This window comes from Mycteria americana, chromosome 7, assembly GCF_035582795.1.
Source record: "Mycteria americana isolate JAX WOST 10 ecotype Jacksonville Zoo and Gardens chromosome 7, USCA_MyAme_1.0, whole genome shotgun sequence".
Lineage (NCBI taxonomy): Eukaryota > Metazoa > Chordata > Aves > Ciconiiformes > Ciconiidae > Mycteria > Mycteria americana.
The window spans coordinates 50449087-50470858 of record NC_134371.1 but is presented as its reverse complement, the minus strand read 5'-3'; the positions used below and the strand labels follow the sequence as shown (position 1 = coordinate 50470858).

The 21772-nt window shown below is 38.3% G+C and overlaps 1 long non-coding RNA gene across 1 annotated transcript; it reads right to left on the bottom strand.

The window, feature by feature from the left end:
• Positions 1 to 1989: 1989 nt before the first annotated feature.
• On the bottom strand, positions 1990 to 21756 carry LOC142412691 (uncharacterized). Its single transcript, XR_012776589.1, has 3 exons — positions 21665 to 21756; positions 21125 to 21231; positions 1990 to 3256 (listed from the first exon to the last, which is right to left on the bottom strand). It is a non-coding gene; the product is annotated as an uncharacterized LOC142412691 (long non-coding RNA).
• Between the last annotated feature and the right edge of the window lie 16 nt (positions 21757 to 21772).

The following is a 21772-nucleotide window of genomic DNA, read 5'->3' as shown; positions in this document are numbered from 1 at the left end:
GAGGAAAAAAGGGGAAAAAAAAAAAAAAGAGTTAAACCAAAACTATTCCTAGCTGCTTGCAATTATATGGGCAAAAAACCTGCTTTATACTGCACTCATAACAGGATATGTTATTCTCAGTATAAGTATCCTCATAAGAGTGTAAGTGAACCTTGTTTAATGGGTGTAGTCAAAGAATAAAGATGGCTGATATTGGCTAGCAAGGACAATTGAGCTAGTCATGGTGAATTTGAATCATAGTCACTATGTGTGCTGTTATAACAGTGTATCTGCTGCAGCTACGGGACCGCTCAGCCGTAGAGGAGGGAAAGGTGATGAACTGCGTTCTCCTGTGCATGACTAATGGCCAGTAGTTGGTACGTCAGGACCAAAAAGGACTGGAAAATACAGGTTATTCTCATCATTACAGAGCAAGGTATACTTTACCCTTACTGCAGCTCATAGATAATTAAGCTCTATGCTAAAGTAGATCTATCTGATTATTCTGCATTCTAACTACAGAGGCAGCATCTGACCATAATATTACCACGGCTAGGAAAACATAAGCTAGCTATAATGTATGGCTGATCTGAAGTTTTACTGAATTTCATATGCTGGTCACATTACTTCAGGAAGTATTTTTTGTACAAGGAGCTTATTCAGCGGTTTTCATCCTGGACTTTATAACTTGAATATCTCAGTCAAGTTCTTTCTAACATCTTCTTACCAAATTAAGTATTACAGTCTGCTTTGTGATACAGTAGTCTTAATCATCTGTATTAATTTAGGTCTTTAAAATGACATCGCACTTTATTGAACACTGGTGAGTATATATGCTAGAGGGTATAATATTAATGAAGTTGCTAAAGTGATTGCAATGTGTTCACAGGTTTTGAAAGTACAGTGCTATTGCCTGTCTCTTTTGGTGTTAGTGAATTCAGATCAATATCTTGAGGCAATATTATCATGAGGATTCTGTTGCATATAACTAGGCTAGTAACAAAGGTGAGCCTCAGGAGAGAGCTCTACTCCTAGTCCTGTGTAACAGTTTACACAATTTGTCAGTGGTGTTTCTTATCTAAAAAAATCTGCTCGCTTCTGTCCATGATAATTATGAATGCCTCTTGATCATGAATATGAGCTTCAGACAGCTTCTGGGAGAGGACTTGCTACTCTAACCTTCATATTTTACATCATCAACATTCTATACTGGGCCAGGGACTGACATTTTCCACCCACTGGTATTTCCTTTCTTTGAAAGTATTGGATCTTCACTCAAGTGATATAATTACAAACAGAGGAAAGAAACAGCTGTCATGCGGTTGTGAGACTTGTCCATGTGAACAGATCTGGCATAAATAAATGCAAGCAGAAAAGATACAGGTATGGGCCCTTTAAGGGTGAGAAAGTTACTAAACACCTCTTAAATATCTTTGAGTATGCTAATCCCTGAACTACTGTACAAAAACTTCAGTAAAAATAGTGAACTCTATTCAGTTTCTGATGAAACAGTTGTAGATGCCTGGTCCCAAGGGACAACTCCTGAGCTGATCTCAGCTGTCAACCTTCCCACAGCCTAGGTGCAGCACCTAAATTCCTGAAGGGAATTTCCTACTGACCTCAATGGCTCTTTGCTCAGGGCACAGGTTGTTCAGCTGTCCTATAATGAGGCTCCTAAATCTTCCTATTCACAATACAGGGAGAGTAGGTGCCTAATACAGGATTCCCTGCAGGCCATGGGCTGGGACACCAAGTGTTACAGCCCATCAGTCTCTCACTGGACTTGGCCCAACAGTTGCTAATCCAACACCAACAGTGGTTTGTCTGTTTTGTTTTGTTTCCTGTTTTTGCTTTAAATAGTAATGATGAATCTGATTAGCTGCAAGACAGCAGATGCTATTGTAATATAAGATTTGAATAACAGATGTGGGAACAGACTCTGGCCTTGGTTTAAATGACATATGTTATTTATTATTATTTATCATTTTCTTGTGCAACAGAAGCCAGGTTTTCTGCTCTTTGAGAAACTCCTTACTGAACAGTATGTGCAAAATCAGGACCATTGTTATTTTATGCATATATATAAATCTGAGAAAATGCTGTATCTAAAAGAGCAGTATATATTTTGAAATATGATACTGATCACAGAAGGGTTAAGTGATAAGCTAATAGAACTGATCTATTTCTGTCATCTCACCTAGGTAAAATAATTGAACATGATACTTCTGGTTAAAGGTCAACAAAGGAAGTGTGTAAAGCTCTGTTACTTTTGGTTATATATATATATATGGCATAAAAATACAGAATACAATTCACTACATTGGAAACCACAGTATTTTAACAATTTTATTCTGACAAAAGCCGTAAGTGGCTTGCACTTACTGATAGCTATTAAAAAGGAGTTTAGTTTCAGCAAATATTATCTTATAAATCTGTAGCCCTATTATACAGGAATCCAAATTATATATAAATAGTAAACTGTGGTATTAAATAAAAACAAATAACCCAAGCCCTACTTGTTTAAGTCCAAGCTATTACTGATTCATTGGCACCTTAGCAGTACGGGACTGTTTGATAACAGCATGAATGAGAAATCAAAGTTGACAGGTTTGCAAATCTAGTGAATGAAAAGGCTGCTGATGTCGCCTGAGCTACGGCAGAACGCACTCTGACTGGAGACACTCCTCAGCTTCCTCCTGTGAATTAACTTGTCTTGGTAGGAACACGCGGGGATTCCCTGTGAGTACCCCAGCTTGCCCCATGATTCAGAAAGATGGTGGTCCCCACATATGATGGGATGCCTCTGTGATGAGGCTTAGACCACATGTCAGGTCAAGATGACTGCAGATAGATGCCTCTTGCTTTGGCAGGCACTGCTGGTAGCTGCTCTGGGAAGATGAGTCCAAGTAGGTACAAGCCTATGGAGAGGCAAATTCCATTCTCCTAGAACCAGAGGTCTTTACCGAGGGCAGGCCACAAACCTGGGCTGGTTCCCTCCTTGTCACTCTGATACTGTTTTGCGGAGCGGCTTTGGAGACCATCCCCTTCAGACAGACAGCCTCCAATTCAAGATTTAGCCATGAAGCAGCATATAATCAAGAAAGCAACACTGGCAATCTTCTTTAGTGCAGGAATGTGACTCCAGAGCTCATGGAGCATTTGACATCTAATTTCAGTAACTTCTTCCAACCAATAGAAAAATCTCTGAGACGGGCTTGGCTGCCAAACATTACAGGCTTTGAAGTCTGCTGGCAGGTAAAAGCTGCGTGTCAGTGACCTACAAAAACATCAAAAGGTATGTCAGGGAATGCTGTTGCAAGGGCTGGAAGCTGGAAATCTAAAAGAAAATCCTCAAAGATTAATATTAAAGGACTTCAAAGGTAGGAGATATGTAGAAAATCAACAACACTGGTCAAAATCAGACAGAAACACAAATTTTCTGACTTGAGTAGAAGTTGGAAAGGAAGTAAAAGGGAGAAATATGTACCACTTTTTATGGTAACATGCGTACATGTACTGTGTAAGCAACACCTATCTTGTCTTCAGGGTGTGTATATCATACACTCAGAATATAAATATATACACTTAATGCCTCAAAAGGAGATTAATAATTGATATCTATATTTTTCTTTTTACTTACATATCTAAAGGCGCTGTATAATACGAATTTTTTTTTAGTAACATAGTTTATCACAGCGTAGTGAGTATGTAATAGTGAAAGACACCATCATTAAAGATCGGGTCCTTCACATAACCTGCCAGAATCCAAATGTGGGACCTAAAAAACTCAAAGTGAAGGCATTAATGTAGGAAATTTACTCAGCTATGGATTAATCTCGATAGTATAAGGCTTTTTATAATCTCTGGTACTTTATCTCTTAAGTGAGGATTTTTCAGCAACAAAAACCTAACATGAGAACACAAAATTTATGTAGAAGGAACTTTGGAACTGGAAATAGGTAATGCTTCAAATAAGAATGACCAGGCTGGGTAAGACCAAGAATCCAGTAAGATCAGTATCCTGCTTCTCATAATAGCCATGAATGGATGCTTGAGGAAGATAGGGAACACTAACACTTTTCCCTGAGCTTCCAGCCATTTGCAGCTGAGAAACTTCCTGAGCAAAACATGATTTCTGTGTATCTAGTGATTCTCAGTGAATTCCTCTCCCGTGAACTTGTGTAGTCATCTCCTGAAACTAAACTCTTAGCAAACACAACATCCTGTAGCAGGGAGTTCCCAGCTTTACAGACACTGTGAAGAATTATTCCTCTTCCCCCCCACCTCCACCCCATTTTGACATCTGAGAGCCACAGCTACTGTACTGAGATTCAGACTGGGTTTCTGAATCTGGCTCCTGCCACAAAACCTGTTCTTGAAGACAGGCTCTATTGGAACAAGCTGCAGGAATGGGTCCTCCATCAATGCCGTTGTGCAATGAGTGAAACAAATCAGAAAGGAGAAGGAAATAGCAGCAGCGTATGATCTTGAACATCAAAATGACCACGTGAGGACATTTTCAAAATGCACTATACCACACTTGTGTGTGCTCTGTGTAGTTTACCATGGTGCCACAGTGCACAGGGCTGTAGTAAAAATTCAATTGATAATTTTTTTCCTTTTTGTGAAGTTCTGCTTTCAATTTTCAGTGTGTAGCAGGGTTACCAAATATGGGAGAATCTGCTATCACTCTGACTTTTATCACTGCCTATGCACTGGGGATGCATAACCGAAACGGATTTCTTTTTTTTTAACTTTTTTTTTTTTCTTTATTCCAGTGGTAAGCACTGATTCCTGGTAGCCTCCTGTGTGGACAGAGAAGCTTCTAGGCAGGTGGCACGGTAGATCACAATTCTCCTGCTTTGTATCCATACAATTAAGAAAAAAAGCTGTGGAAAGGAGTGCTGTTGAATATATCAGATACAGTAAGAAGGGTTAAGCTGTTCCAATCACCTGCTTCAGATGCAGCACAAACCTTTTTTTTTTTTTTTTCTCCAGGAGGAAAATAAAGAGTTCCCTTGTCCCTAGGGTGGTAGCAAGCCCTAACAAGGAAAAGCAGGACACATTCCTTCCTTCCTTCCTTTATAACTAGTCACTGAATTGCTCCCAACACATTCCAGATCTGGTAGGATAGCTTAATTGTCTTCACCTGGAGGCCACTGCCTGAATTCCTGTCAGTTAGTGTAACACCTATGGAGTGAGGCACCACAATTTCTTTCTGATGAAAGTGGGTTATGCACCCAGTCCCATGGTCATGAGCAGTTTCATAGGTTCATTTGCGTATGAAGATTTATGGGTTTCCTGGGTGTAACTGTGCCTGTAAAAGCTTGAGTATATAAGTGTCATCAAACATAATTCCTGCCTAAAGACTTAGAACAGATATATGAAAGATGAAGAACTATTTATTGTAATAAGTTGTGGTTATGAGTGAAATTTTTAATTCCTTCCTTTACAATGAAAGGTCTCTATGGAGAAGGGAATGCTGCTGGTTTGCTTTCATTGGTGGTGAAATAGGGAAATTCCTGTAACAATTCATGATCAGGTGTGCAGTGTTATGTCTGCTGAAATTTTGCAAAGCTATTTAGACAATAATTCTTGTCACAGAATGTTATCAACCAGTACTCTGGGTCATAGTTCCCCATTTCTGTAGTTACAGATACCATTCACACAGAACGTCAAGAGGAGTCCCAAGATTCGAATCCTAAATCAGTAGTAAACCAGCAAGTTTATACTTTTTCCAAACAAGTAGCTAGACAATTAGGCTAGAAAAATAAAAATATTTAAGCATACAGACTCAAACAAAGTAATTTGTCATTGTTATATACTTGTTCTATTTCTACTCTCATTTATGAGGTATTTTGTAACAAGCTTTGAAACCTCACTTGTGTTGCCTGATTCTGTTCCAAGTGAAGCAAAATGTTAATGTTGTTACAGATAAAGACTCTGGAATAGCACTGAAAACAGTTGCTTCCTAGAAAACATTTTGACAGTTTGGTGAGGCATCAGGGAATTCCACTAGACAGCATCTTATCACAATATTGCATAGATAGCCAGAATAAGTTTCAACATAGACCAGTGATGGCTCTTTATTCCTATGTCCACTGCAGAAATGAAAATATGGTAAGACCAGAAGGCTTCTAAGGCTTGAAAATCATGGTAAACATTGCTCTAAAAGAAGTAAAAATGTGCAAGACCGCAACCAGGATGATAAGCAACAGAGTGAGAATATTAACAATTCTATTTTTACCCACATTTACTGATTTATAAATTTTATTGAGTGGAATAAGGATTTAATGTAAGACTTCTGACAACAAAATGAGATAATTGCGTAAGCGGGAGACAAGTACAGAGGGGAATGACAAAAACTTTCTGAATAAGGAAAGGCATCTGTTTTACCAATGCTGTCCTGATATACCCCTAACTGTTAATCTAATCTAAACTAGACTGAAAGCTTATATAAACCAGAGCTTTGAATTCCCACGGATAAAGAAACAAATATTGCTTTTTGAAAACTGCATATAGTTATCATATGTTGTATAGTCTTGTATATACCCTGTATCAGCAAGTTTGTATTTTGGGTTGTGTTCAGATATATTGGAAGCTATAGCTTCCAGTCCTGGAGCTGCTTGTGATTAATTTCAAAACAAACTGGAGAGACAGAGGGGTCTTAAACACGTACAGGGCTCCTATTAGAGTGAAATTAATGGTATCATTTTCTTCTTAAGTTCAAAAGATTAAGTTCTGTGGCAAACAACAAAAAGCATCTGACAATGTTAGTCACTTTAATTTTATTTTACAGCTCACTCTCTGGATACTCACATCAACTATTTCACTTATATAGGCATTCTTAAGAACTTTTTTTTCCTTTATGTAAAGAACCTTAATGTACCACAGGAAAGGAATGGAATACCTGTTTCTCAGGTGTCTTGTACAAATATGCTTCTTCATTGCTCCCATAACTACCGAAACATTACCCAAAGCAGACCAACAGTGACTTAGATTGGTTTAACTACTATGACAGCAGAAGGAATATGCTCATTAAATATACCTTTGGTAAATTAAATGAAAAATTAAGGGACCTGTAGATTATTAGCTCCGTAGTTGCACTACTAATACTATTTCTGCACAATGTGTTTTACAGATACTCTATAAAATCAAAGTTATGAAGGCAAAGAGGACTACACTGTTTCACCAGCCCCTACTGCACAGATGTTCACTTCGACTGTAGTTAGCCCACAGACAGAGTCACCTCTAGTATGTACCTGAGATTTGGGAATGGAGATGAATACAGATCAAGAAAACAACAAACCTAACTGTAGGATTTAAATTATCTGTCAAGATTACAGCGAATACAGATATTGCCCGTCATTAAGTGTATAATATTTGCGTGGATTATTTCCTTTAGCACTTGCTTTTTCATAATGTTAATGTAAGTGGCAGCTGAGTGATTTGCAAATCTGACCTTATGGCACCATCCTGTGGCATACTTGATAATTGCACGACTCTCAACTGCTGTTAACTGGCTGTGACTTTTCCACGCTGAGTGGCCATGCTCTCTAACAGGGGTGGAGCAGAGGATAGGTTAGAGCTTTAGTTTCATGTCTCTTTCTGTGGCTAAGTATCACATTGGCTACTCTAGCAGAGTTTCACCTTATCCGTGGGAAAGTGGTTTGAAGGGCATTTTCCCTACTGTCCTAAAATTGATTCAAATATACTCCTCAACCCATGGCTAGCATGATTAATACAAATAAAATCTAGAATTGGGAGATAAGTGTTTGAAGAACAGATCAGACTGGATGGGCTGAAAATCTTCATCCCAAAATCCTGAAACAAACTAGAATAAGAAGACTGTGGGATAGGTTCTGTGGGAAATATTTCAAATACATATATAAAGTTAGGGTGGTATATGATTGGAGAACAGGCAATACAGTATCTGACTGTATAAAGGAGGGAGAAGACAGAAGTGATTCATGTCTGAAAGGTCACTGAATTTGACCTGACCTGTCTGCAATAATTTAAAGCAAATGGTGAAGCAGTGAATAATTGGATGTAAAAGTAGACAAGATGGTATTTGACTTAGCTGTTTTTTTTTTTTTTCCAAAATAACTTGATTTTCTAGGCAAAGGCAATGTCACACACTTTATTCAAATGAATATTAATAAAACACATTATATGGTGCCACTCAGAAATTTATTAATGAAGCTAGAAAAGTTGATAATTTTTATAAGGATTATAATAAAGGCAAGAAACTGGCTAAAAGTTGTAAGGAACTGAATGATTTTTCAACGGTGAGTCCAGCCGAAGAAAGCTATTAGATTTTAATATAGTCATGAGTGACCTGACATAAATGTTACCAGTGCTCTGTTGACAAAAAAATTAGAAGGTATTATTAATATTATGCAGAAAAAAAGGTTGATCCCAAGAAATGGAGGCATGAAACAGAATGCTATTCTACAATACAAACTATAACATCATACTTCTGAAGAATAACAACAAAGAATGTGCTATAAGGAGAACACAGTATTTGGAAATAGCAAAACAGGTTGATCTAGTTTATACAGGATGATGACAAGTGTGATACAGTTGTAAAAACATCAGGATTTACTTACCACCTGACGTATTTCCTGCAGAAATAGGAGTGACACTGGTAAGACTTTAAAATGGAATATTCAAGTAAATCAGTATGTAGAAAAGACACACATCACTGGCACATGTGCAGAAATAACTACGGAGGTGACCAAGGGAAGAAAAACAAAGGCTGAGTGAGATTAGACATGATTGTTGCATATAAATACATTAACCAGGTAAACACTGAGGAGGGAGCTCTGCTAAAATGAAAGGGCAGTGATGATGAAGAACAAACCAGTATGAACTGTCAATTTATAAATTAAGAACAGAATTTAGCAGAAAGATCCTAACCTAAAGGAGTGAGTTTCTAGAGCAGATGTCCAATTGGAACATGGGAACAAAATCTTCAATGATTAATTTAAACAAAAGAAATTAGGTGATACAGTGCCTCCAATAACAAGAACTGGACTTGATCCACATCTTTTCCAGGCAATATTAATGCCTGGAAAAGGCAATTTCTATATTCTTCTTATACTGTTATTCTGAAGATTAATTGTGCCTTTTTCCAACTATGACCCTATAATGTGAATTTATTAGCTTTACACTATTTGTGTTTAAGCCCCCACTTGACCAGAAAACTTCCGGGGAGAAACCCAGACCTATACAGCATGATATCATGCATAGCACCACTCTCTCCAGTGTTAAACTTGAACAAACTGTCCTTCAGGAGATGTTGTCTTCCATAAGCTGTCAGCCCAGCCTTACCTGTGGTGGACAGGTATTTCCCAGATGATCCTATCAACTAAAGACTGGTTGGATGTGTTAATTTATTAGAGCCAGCTAGGAAGAAGCTGAATGCTACCTTCAAAAGGTAAGAATGTAGTTAAATAACATATCTATACTGGAATGGCTATACAGTGAATGGTCACAAGCATAGTGAAATTTCTGGTTTTATGGTATAGGTTGATTAAGAGTTTTGCGCTACTACTAGGTTCTTGTTTGCATTAATATTGCCTTGGAAAAGCAAGCAAACAAACAAAACCACAACCAAACTGAATATGTAAAGAGCTGGTTTGGCTTCCCAACCCAAGAATTCACTACCACATATACAGTCATTTTGAGTTCTTTTTCAGAACACTGTTTTTATTAATTAGTATCTGGGAGGAAAACTAGAGCTATTGTGTTTTGGTTGGGTGTTAGTCAAAGTATTTCTTGCTGTTGGAGGAGACTATGTAGCTTTCAAGCAAACTTTAGAGCACTTTAATACTTGCTCTCACATTTGCTCCAGTTTTCTATTAGTTCTCTCACAGTTTGTTGCTATTTTAGTTTAGTTCAGTGAAGGAATTCTGAAAACGGCAAATTCCGAGACCACAAGTGAAAATATCCTCAAAAGTGAAAATATCCTCAAAATGTCAGCACTATGCTCACTGTGGGATTGCATTTTGCTTTCAAAAGGAAGCTGATTAATCTAGAATTTTTGGAGAAGAACCTTAACATTAGTTTGGATCGTTATCCAAAAGTTTGGAAGATGAGTTAAATTTTATTGAACCAGTGAGGTACTGCTTATGTGACCACAACTGAACTGAATAAACTTGGAGTCTAAGACTTGCTACTGTGAATGGGAGGTCCCATTATCCACCTCTAGAACTTCTAAGGAACAACCATTATGACTTTAAATTATATTTGTAGGAACCTCCCCCCTTTTCTCTTTCCTCCTTCCCTAGACTTTTCATGCTTGTTTTAACCTTTTCTTCTGAGATTTCTATTACTACTTTGCTTCCCTCCTTCATCCAAGGTAGGAGTTAGTGCTCTGCTTTCCCTAAGATCCTATGTTATTCAGGCACGTAATCTTTTCCTCACAGATATTCTCTTCCCAGCAGCAGAGAGAAAACAGGCTATGCTTGTGCCACATAGCTAAACAAGTGTCATGGTTTAACCCCAGCCAGCAACTACGCACCACGCAGCCGCTCGCTCGCTCCCCCCCCAGTGGGATGGGGGAGAGAATCGGAAGAGCAAAAGTAAGAAAACTCGCGGGTTGAGATAAAGACAGTTTAATAATTGGAACAAAATAATAGTAATAATAATAATAGTAATAATAATAATGAATCGTAATGAGAAGGAAAACAATGAGAGAGAGAGAGGAACAAAACCCAAGGGAGGAAAAACAAACAGTGATACAACTGCTCACCACCCGCCGACCAACACCCAGCCAGTCCCCGAGCAGTGACCACTACCCCCCGGCCAACTCCCCCCAGTTTATATACTGGGCATGACGTCATATGGTATGGAATAGCCCTTTGGCCAGTTTGGATCGACTGTCCTGGCTGTGCCCCCTCCCATTTTCTTGTGCACCTGGCAGAGCATGGGAAGCTGAAAAGTCCTTGACCAGTGTAAACACCGCTTAGCAACAGCCAAAACATCAGTGTGTTATCAATATTATTCTCATACTAAAATCCAAAACACAGCACTATACCAGCTACTAGGAAGAAAATTAACTCTGTCCCAGCTGAAACCAGGACAACAAGCCTTATTTCCATCATGAACAAAAGCTTCAGATTTTCCTTACTGAGATCTTGGAAAAAGTGAAGACATACGTTTCTTAAGACGTGAAGGTCCCTCTGTAATTGGAACAACCACTGTAAGCTGTGAGATGGCACAGAAGATAAGCCTGTTGAACATCCATCTGAGAAACGGCAATTTCAATGGCCTCTGAAGTAAACCCTGCAAAATGTGCCTGCAGGAACTACTCAGTACTTGCGTGTCTTGATCTGTTGCCTGCTTTTAGCAATTTTATTCATCCTCCTCTTCTGCAGGACTACAGGGCTTCTTGGACTGAAAGGTATTTCAACAATACAATCCGGACAACATAACTGCTCTGTTTCTCATTTACCCTGGTAGTCATATGAGTCAAGCCCTATGATTTACAATTTCAGATTATAAAAATAAATATATAATAAGCTTAAAGGTTAGGGCACAGGGTTTCTGAAGGTCAAATGTATGGCACATCTAAGTTTAGGAAAAGAATTAGGAGGATTAAGCTTATATTTCTTAGTTACCATACACAACTATTAAAGGTTTGGTCCATACTTATTATTTGGTTACTTCTGCCGCCTGTTTATGCTATTCCCATCAAGTTAGTGTGAGATAAACTAGCGTGTGAACATTCAGTGCATTAACTAAGCTGTGATAATAACATGGAAACATGTCTTTACTTGTGGTAAAAACTCACTCTCATCTTATTTCAGGTAACAGGGCAATTGGCAGTTGACATTTGACTTGGAATGATGTAATTTGGATGATTATTTACTTAATAGTTAAACTGTGTATCTTCTATTTATATATTCGGCATTAAGACGGACTGTGTGGGTTCAGTCTTGCTGAGCTGGAGCAAAGAATCCTGCCCTACCTTATAAACTGTGCCTTAGTTGGCAGGCAGAGGGATGAGCTTTCATCTGCGGCTTAGGGTGTAGCTCTATGTAGGAAGGAACAGAGAATTTTCTCACATTGGTTACATAGGTACAACTTTATGCCTTAAGGCTGAAGAGTAATATGATTTTTTTTTCCTTCTGCTAGAAGGGGATAAAACTTCACTATTTATTTTTTCCTACAAAAGACAGATTAACTTCTTTTCTGTACCAAAAAAGGAAAAAGTGTGCATATATATTAGTGTATTTATATATACACATGCACACATATGTATACTTACATACCTATAGAAACTTTCACCATTTTTTTCTAAAACATGTAAAACACTGGCCTATATAGCATGAGGGCAACTGTCCTGATGGGTATCAAATTTGGACAGTATGTGCATTATATTCCTTGATGAGTTCAGTTTCAAATTTTAATTTCCAGTGGACATGAGCTATATACTAGAAAGCCCCGTAAGCAGTATCTTTGCATGCTGAACAAGTTAAGATGTTTAACTGCAAGCACTCTCTTGAGTACTAGCAATCCAAATAACTTCTCCCACTGATCTGGCTTTAAATGTACTATTTATCAGTAGTATCACAAACTATTAGTAGTAGCAAGATGTAATATTAGTAAATTAGTAGCAAAAATTATTAGTGGCAGATATTAGTATCAATATGTAATATCAGTAAGTAGTAGTAATAATGTGTTGTAGTCACATCCTTTCTTAAAAAAAAAGTAGTAGAACAGCAGCAGTCTCTTTCTATGTATAGTCATGGAGAGGAGCTTCATTTTCTTTAAAACTTTACTATTTTCTTCACATTCTTCAGGGGTCTACTTTCTGCCTCCTCCTCTGCTGTTATTGATCCTATGCTTTTTTAACAAAAGCCTACTTGTTTCACGTTTCTGAATTTTACTCATTAAATTACACATTTTGTTACCTATTCTACTATATATTAGGAACATATCTCTTCTGCCTGTTCCATGCAACTAAGAGGTTTACTATGTTAATAACCTTGTTTCCCTGGCCTTTTCATTCCTCTCATTCTATACCATCTTTGCTGAAGACCATCTGGATGATCCTGTAGGATGCTCCAGCCCTGTTTTTTATGATTCTATGATCTTTAATCAACACTGAGATCTAAAGTCTCTCTTGGTTTTCTCAATCAAATTAAAAGATCCACCACTTCTGTACCTTCTGTACAGTTCCGCTGCATTCTCTATTTTCTTATCACTAGACAAGTATCAGCCATTCACGACTCGCACCTTTCCTTGTTGCTTCCTACTCTGTTACCAGTGCATTTCCTTTCAAAACTGTGAGTAAATTCAAATGCTTTGAGAGAGGAAGAAGGCACCTAGATCCAAAGATTACAGATCTAAACCACATCTCAATTATGACAACTACTGGAAGCCAGTGCATGCACTAGTAAAACACCTTTTTGCAGAAAATGTTGCGAAGTAAAGCAGCTGCACATGTGTCTTCTGGAACAGTCCCAAATAAGTCTGCCACAAAAGTGGCCTAAAACTGCCCAAGAAACATGAATTAAGGCTGTATCAGGATGCAACCTTTAATCATATGGCTTCATATGTTTTTACCACAGTATTGCTGCCTCATTCAGTGAGTAGACAGCTATTTAGTATTCATTTTGTAATATTGAATTAATTTTTAATCAGTACCTAGCACTAGACTTTAATGAACACCATTGAAATACAATGAAAAAATTAAAAATATATTAAACGCTAAGTATTTTTAAAAATACTATGTTTAAAGAAAGCTGCACCTAACTGCAACGACTTAGTAGCACGGAACACTTCTGCAAATACCTCTCTGATATATCTCATGATAAACATTCTGAAAATGGGGAAAAATGCAATTATAGGCCAACTTTGAATGTGTTAGATAACTTACCCTGGGGCAGCATCCTACAGTGGTTTTGTGGCAGAGTTAAAGTAGCAGTTCAGATCATCTTATCAGCATTTATCTGCCTTAGCCATAGACCTGTCATTTTTCTTCCCATCATCACCTGCCTCATATGCTATGTCTCAAAATTTTTGTACTATATGAGAGAGCAGGCCTGTAGGCAACAGCCTATTTACCTGTACAATCCTAATCCAGTACAGGTTCATGCAAGGACTGTATCTGAACTCCCTGTCAAATGGTTCTCCTACCACGTTTCCCCCATCTCCTCCACCATAAATTGCTAGCTCAAGTACCACAGGCTCCTGGTCCACCCAGTTCCATCTCACATCTTCTCATTAGATTTAAGTTGCCTTCTTTCAACCTCTTTCTTCTCCAGACAATTAGCTCTAAATCCCTCCTTTCCATTTTCCTCATTAGCTCCGAGCGTCACCCTCCTGTTTTGCAACACATATCCAGTCTGCTTCTCTTGCCTAATAATTTAATTTCCTCCCAATACCAGAATCATTGTTCAGCCCATCTAATCTCCTTGCTCAACTGGTCTCTAGGTCTTCTTCCACAGGCTTTCTGACCCAAGGCGGCTCAGCCTCCTTTCCTAAATACTGTCTTGCTAAGCCACTCCAGTTTCTGTAGCCTTTCTTCACTGTTTTCTTGTCAAGCCATTTATTGCTCTTCCACCTTTAATCTTGCCTCATCCTAATGCATTCCTTTCATCCCTTATCTGGTTTTATGTCCCTGCATTCAGATCAGTGGGATCATTCTTAAAGCCAAAAACTGTTACCTATGCTCAGTCCCCATGTCTAGCTGCATTTTGGTATAAAACAGCCATTACAGGAAAAGCCTTTGAGCTTGCATAGTACCTGATCAACAGCTGGCTGCTTAGTCTGTATGGAGGAAGGTTGCAGAGACTTGGATAGTATGATCTGTAAGGAAACTCATGGTGCATGGTTGCTTTACAGGGTGATGCAGTTTGCTTAGCAGCAGGAGCTGTGAGGGACGTGAACATATCAAATGACAGAATCTCCAGCCCTCTTGGTAGCCCAAAGCCAAGAATTGTTACAGAAGGCATACAAACCTATTTTTCAAAAGTCAGTAATTTGGCAGTGTGAAGGAACAAGTGAAAAGCTTACTCAATAATGCTACATGGATATCATATATGAGCTGTTATTAGTGTGTAAGAGCAGACCATTAGGCCCCTAGAATGTTCGATGTCTCTGACATGGTTAATCACAAGGGCTGCTATAATAATTACCAACTTGTGAAACAATGGGTGGAGATAGGACTTCCATTTTAGAAACCCACTTCAAGTTACCACATTGCTTCTCCACCTTCTATCTTTCTTCAGCTGGTGTGTAGCAAAATGGTAATTGAGTCTGAGTGTTAATAAATGCAAAGTATTGCATACAGAGGAGAAATTCTAATTCTACTTTAATTCTCAAAAAAAAAGATCTGAATGATATTGACTGAAAACAATGACTAAGAAATACTGTACTTGCCAAGGACAGAAGTTTACTATGTAAAAAGTATGAAATCCTAAATAGTTTAAAAGTCCCTGTAGTGAGAGGAAGTAGGAGACAGTAATTTCCAGGAATATGCCAACAGGGAGAAGAGTTCTGCAGAGTCTAAAAACTGGACCCTCACTACTGATCTTTCACAGTGATTAACTAAGCAAATAGATCTGCACATGGAATGTATTAAAATCCTTGTTATATTAGCATCCTTTCTACATTACCAATGTTAAACGCAAATGATACTTTGTTTAAAGAACACATCATCATAATATATATTTGTGGCCATAGCTCCTGGAAAACAGAAAGACTGGTCTGATGAAGTTATTATGGTTTAAACCTAATGCCTGATACCTCTTGACTAAGTATGAGAGAAGGATATGATTCCTTTTTGAGCGGTTATAACAATTCAAGCTTCATCACCTAGAATAAGAAGGAACCATAGCATAAACAGTGATGATGAGTTTTTCAATAGTTGTGTGTCTCTCCTATAAGCTGGTCTCTGCCAAATTCGAGTCCGCATTGCAAAGCATGACGATAAAGCACAATGACCTTAAAAGCTTGTTACATTTTCTTTATTTTCTGCATTGAAAGTAACTTATTTTTCCATTGCTTCATTCTCGGAAATAATTGAACCACACTGGCATGACATCTTTTATTAAAGAAATTAATATCCAAGCTGAGGCAGAAAATTTCTCCCAACTTCCAGTTTGCATCATTATAAATCAGCAAAGATATAAACAGCTGAAAAGCACTACTTATAAGGGAATTGTGGGGCAATCTCAATAAAAGAATTACAGCTCTACCTAGGAAACAGGAATTAGTTGTAAAACTATTTTAAATGCCTTTGTTTAAATTGCTGAATTCAGCTATCAAACTTGACACCTTGACTTTGCAAAGATCCCTTATACTGTTCATGAATGCCTTTTCAGTAAAATGTTCCTTAAAAACTTCCTTTAGTTTTCTCACTTTTTAATGAAAAAGGGAACAGTTTTTTAACCAAGCATTATTCTAAGTATGATAGGAAGTTAACATTGATGACTTCTTGTCTTCTATTTTATGTATCTAGTAAGACGTAAAACAATACAGTATTTGAGATAAGCTAGCAATAAATGTTGAGTAGTGAAATACCCTGGCTTTCAGATCACTAAAAGGTGTCAAGATCAAACTGAGCTGTGATTCACTTCAGGAAAAAAATGAACAAGCTAAACAGGAACATTTAGTTTCAGTTACCATGTTTCTACCCACTCACCTAGTCCAAACAAGGTAGGCAAGTGAAGCACAAAATGCTAACTGACACTGACTGTTAAGAAGTGCAGAGTACTGCATTTTGGAGGAAAAATCTAATTCTGTATTTATTTCACACAGATCGTCCAACGATATTGACTCACGAAAGGAATATCAGCATTCTAAGCATCAACATGGACAGCTCAGTGAAGACATCTTTCTGTAAAACAGTCAAAACCAGAAACCAACTAACAGGAAAACCAAATGAAAACACTAAGTAAAATACATCGGAATTCTTACTACAAATCAGTGGTTTGCTCTCATCTGAAATATGAGGCACATTTTCTGGACCAGCAGAATATGGGTAATTGTAATACTTAATGACAAGAAAAATTAGAATGGATGTTAAACACTGTACTTTAGAACTAAGTCAGTGCGTAAATGTTGAAATTAGAGTAAGATCCACTATGAAAGCAGATGTGTGGAGTCTATACTGTCTTTTAGAGTATCTGATACTATCCATGTACAGACAGGAGACCAGATAATTTCTGAGTCTGGTCTAATAATGGTAATTCCTATGTACTTCCACATTTTCACCCGGACTTCTAAATTATGAGCTGTGCTTATAAAAAAATGATCTGTCGTCTTGTATTTTGGAAAGGCGTGAGATATTAAGTAGAGGTAAGAGTTGCTTTTATAGAGGATAGACCACAGTCACATTAAAAAAACAGGCATATAGAGCAAAAAATATGGTCAGAAATCAAGGAAATGCAGAAAGTAGACTTATGTGTAGCAATTAAACTCTTGTGGGTTATGGTGTCAATTAATAAAGATTAGGACAAGTACTTGTATCCCCATAGAGTGGGGAAGTAAGACAGTAATGGCACAGAAAGTTTGCAAGCATCAATATATTTAAAAGCCAAAGCCCTGTACATCCTAAGCTCTCTAAGCATTTTTTTCTATACACCCCTTATCTTCTTCTCCCCACGTTATTCCCAAACTTTACTTTCTGCTCAGAAGGAGTGCACATCTTAAGTTCCCACATCTTAAGTTCCTGTAACATCCCAATCATCTGAGGGGCATGCAAGAGGTGGGTAAGAAAAGGGCAAGAACAAGAAGAGAAAACAGGAGGTACAAAGAAATGGAAGCATGTCTTCTCTCTCTGTCCTGTAGATCAAAGAAAGTTTGTGCCCATTTCAATTTCACTCTGTAGCCCCACTCTGAAGATCAAACCTGTGTTATAATCAGCATATGTTTCATGGAGGTGGAGGCTTATGGGTTTTGAGTCGCCGATACCATATCTACATTACTTCACCCACACTGGTGTTTCAAGTTGTATGAAGTGACTAAACATACAATGATTCCATTTGGTTGATATTAGCTGTATTGATGAGGCTGTCATTGAGAATAGTCTGTTTCATTATTCATATACACATATACAGGCATATATGAACTGATACATAATTAAATGTAGCTCAACTTCAGATGTATAATTTCCTTCTGTTAAAAATCAAGCAACAAACTAACAGTCTGGTATAGCACTTCAGTAAAATGACAAAACCTTATCACTTAACGCTGATGACTGCATTATTAGAGCAGTTCATTAATCTCCCTGCGAACCATGCCAAATTCTACAACTAAGAGATATACCTAAGACATAATACAGATTTCACAAAAGAGACCACATCAATCCCTGGAGCTGTCCTTCTTGCTCCACTAGTTATTAAGTTTTCAAATATCATAGTACTTAACATTAAACAAGTGAATAATCTTACTGAATTTATACAGACTTAAAAATTAAGCAAGTGCAAGTATACAGAATGGAGACCAGCACTATACAAATTACCTTCAAACTTAACTAACATACATGGTACAGTTTGCATCTTACAGCTTACCTCAACTTACATAAATTAATCTCATTCTTCTGCCACCTTTCACAACATTTGTAAATTGCTCTCCCTGATATTAGTATATGCTACATTGGACCTACAATAAACAACACAATTTTTCATTTCATTATTAGATGATACGTTGTTCTCAGAATATAGTTGGGTGTTGTATGCCAAGTGCCAACAGCAAATAATACAGGTTCTTCCTGTTCTGAGAGAAACCAAATCAGAGCATCTTATTTGTTAACCTAGACTCCACTGAAAAAAATGTATTCACGTAACTATTAGTGGGACAAAATATTCACTCCATAACAATTTCTTACATTCCTGACTTTGGCTCACTCCTTAAAACTCAACTGGCTAAAATCAAGATTGACTGAGGACATGACTTGAAAATCTGAACTGTTTAGCAATTTTATTACTGCTTTTTATTAAGCAGACTTTTTTTTTATTGTGAAACTGAAGAACTGCTTAGGCAGATACTGCTGCTTAACACTTCAGACACGGGACCATAGCCTAACACTTGCTGTTTCGAGGTCTCCTGATGTCCATTATAGGGTTTTAAGGCTTTAATACTAAATACACATTTTTCTTCCTAACAGGCTTCAATCTTCCAGAGTGCACTTTCTAGTTTAAATAGCCTGCTTTCTATGGATGTTCTTACATAGCTAGTAAGAAGTTTGAACCATACCATGAACCATATTAAAAGCACAGCTGTCAATTTGATCTTGCTTCTTCAGAGAAACTCCACACGCTATTATTAATACAGGTGAGAGGCGTGGTACTCTTTCCTTTGTTTTCTTCCAAGCTGCCTCTCCACCTCTAGCTTTTACATTTGAGATACATTTGAATTAATGTTGCTGTTATTTGCTACCTTGGAAAACTCCCACAGTTGACTTGTACCAAGAATACGAAGAAAACAAAATGGCTGCAACATATAAAGTATTGAAATGCAGCAGATCTCAAATTACAGAACAAAGAAGGAGCTTTTGTCACAAAAGCATTTGATCAGTGTGGGTGATTTTATCAAGGATACGCTTAGCCATGAGTGTTGTTGGAAACTGATGAAATAATGGATCGATAAAAAACAATAAAAATCAAACAAAAAAAAGTTCATGTTTTGAACTAAGTGCCCATTTATGGATCATGCTAACAAAGTTATTCTGAAAAAAAGCAACATTCAAGAATGGAGGCAGTAGAAGAAACAGTGGAGGACTGGATGCATGAGATAAGTTTCTTACAAGATGGTAGGTGTATGTGAAATTATTTAAGGACAAGTTAGAAGAGAAATAAAATATGTAATAGGATATGGTATTGGCTAGCCTCAAAAAGTGGGATAAGGACACTGCAGAAGACAAACATAGCAGAACACAAGTCATGCAGTCATGCAAACAACAAAGGTCAGCATGGCCCAAACAGATGGACATTCTATGTAAACAAAGTTAGGCTGTATTCGATAGCTAGTTCTGTGGAAGGGTACAACCAACCTAAGCTTGGGAAGGAAGAGGACTTGTAAAGAAGTGCATAGCAATATCATAGTGCTCTTGATCTCTGCACAGATATTGAGATAAAAGTAGCAGCAAAACTGTAAAGATTCGGTAAACCTGAAAACTTGTAGAAATTTTCATTTTTGTAATGATTTGAATATAAGAACTTTACTTTGATGAAGAAATTACCTCTTTTTAGGTTCTCACATTTACCTACTGCCAAAGTATCTAAGATTTAAAAAACCAAGATATTTTTACAAACATTCATCTTATAAAACAAGATGAATTTATTAATGCTGTGTGATTCTGCTGTATATTTTCCTGAGAATCAGAAACACTTTAAGTAGTTTATGATTTTTTTTCCAAAAACACCAATGACCAGCAGCTATTTTAAAGCAGGGAGATTACTGATTTGTCCAAGGTCACAGAACAAGTGCCAGAGAACTAGATTCAGTAGCCCTGACTCTAGTGCTCTAGAAAATGTGAACAATTTGATGTTTTGAGACTCCAACTTTTACATCAAAACATAAACTTGCCCCAAAATGCCTGATGATACCAAGGATGGGGAGAGGGAGTGAGAAAGAAAAGTATATGTGGTCATTCACAATGAAGAAAGAGAGATTACTTCTCATCAAACTGTAGCTTCAGCCCTGCTACTCCAGGCAGACATATTTGAAAGAAATAGGAATACTCAATAAATGGACTGACCTATGCGCATACTCTTATACTACAATAACAAAAGCACAACATTCAAAGGTATTCAAATGTTTTAAAAAGCCTGTATGAAAACCTTTTTTAGATTAAGGATACGTTGATTCTAAGCGCGTTTTTATCTGCATTTAAGTTTGACCAGAGAAATTGTTTTGTCATTTCAGTGTTAACCATTGCACCAATACAGGCTATAAATATATAACTGACCCGTTGCTGTAGAAAGTACAGCCACTTCATGTACAATATCAAGTGTCTTTCTGAGGGATATGCTCAGAGGGAAAGATCTAGTGTAAATACAGTTATGCTGCCATGGGTGTTTTTGCTGGTATAGCTCGACTTGGGAAACTGTTATTAACTCTGCTGAAAAAAGCACTTGTGTGAGTATAACTGGTTTTGTAGAAGGCTGGCTGGTATCTGCCGCCGTACCTGGTGTGGCTCTGCCCGTGATAGGGAGTGTTTTCCTGGGCTTACACAGGTGACAACACATTCCACCCTCTGTCTGAAAGTCAATCTTGGCAGCTCCTCTCATGGCCCTAAAAAAAAAAAAAAAAAAGACAGGGTGGCAAAACTTACATCAAAGTCTCTCTTAAAGGTTTATTGTGTATTGTCTCCACATTTACATGGCATTCATAATTCACACTCAGAAATCACACTGTACACCCGCACAAAGCCTCCCCGTGGAAGCGAATGACGGGAGCCCCACACGGCAGGAGGTGCCAAGCCGAAGATGCCAGAGAAAATTAAAACGTAAGCCGAGGCCGACGCCAAGGCCGAGGCGCCGGCCTGGTCGCGGGGCGCGGGGGGAGGCCCGACCTCCAGGCGAGGACAGCCGGCGGCAGGCCCGACCTCCAGGCGAGGACAGCCGGCGGCAGGCCCGGCCCTCTGGCACAGGAGGAAACGCCCCTTCCCTCTCACCCGCTCCCCGCCGCCCGCCGCCGTGGGAGATGGGGAAGGAGCGCTAATTACCGCGGCGCCCCTTGCACAACCTGCCCGCGCCGACGCTCCCGAGGCGAAGCCCGGCGCGGCTCGCGCCGCGGGCCGTCCTGCCGGCGGGGGCGAGGCCGGGTGGGCCCC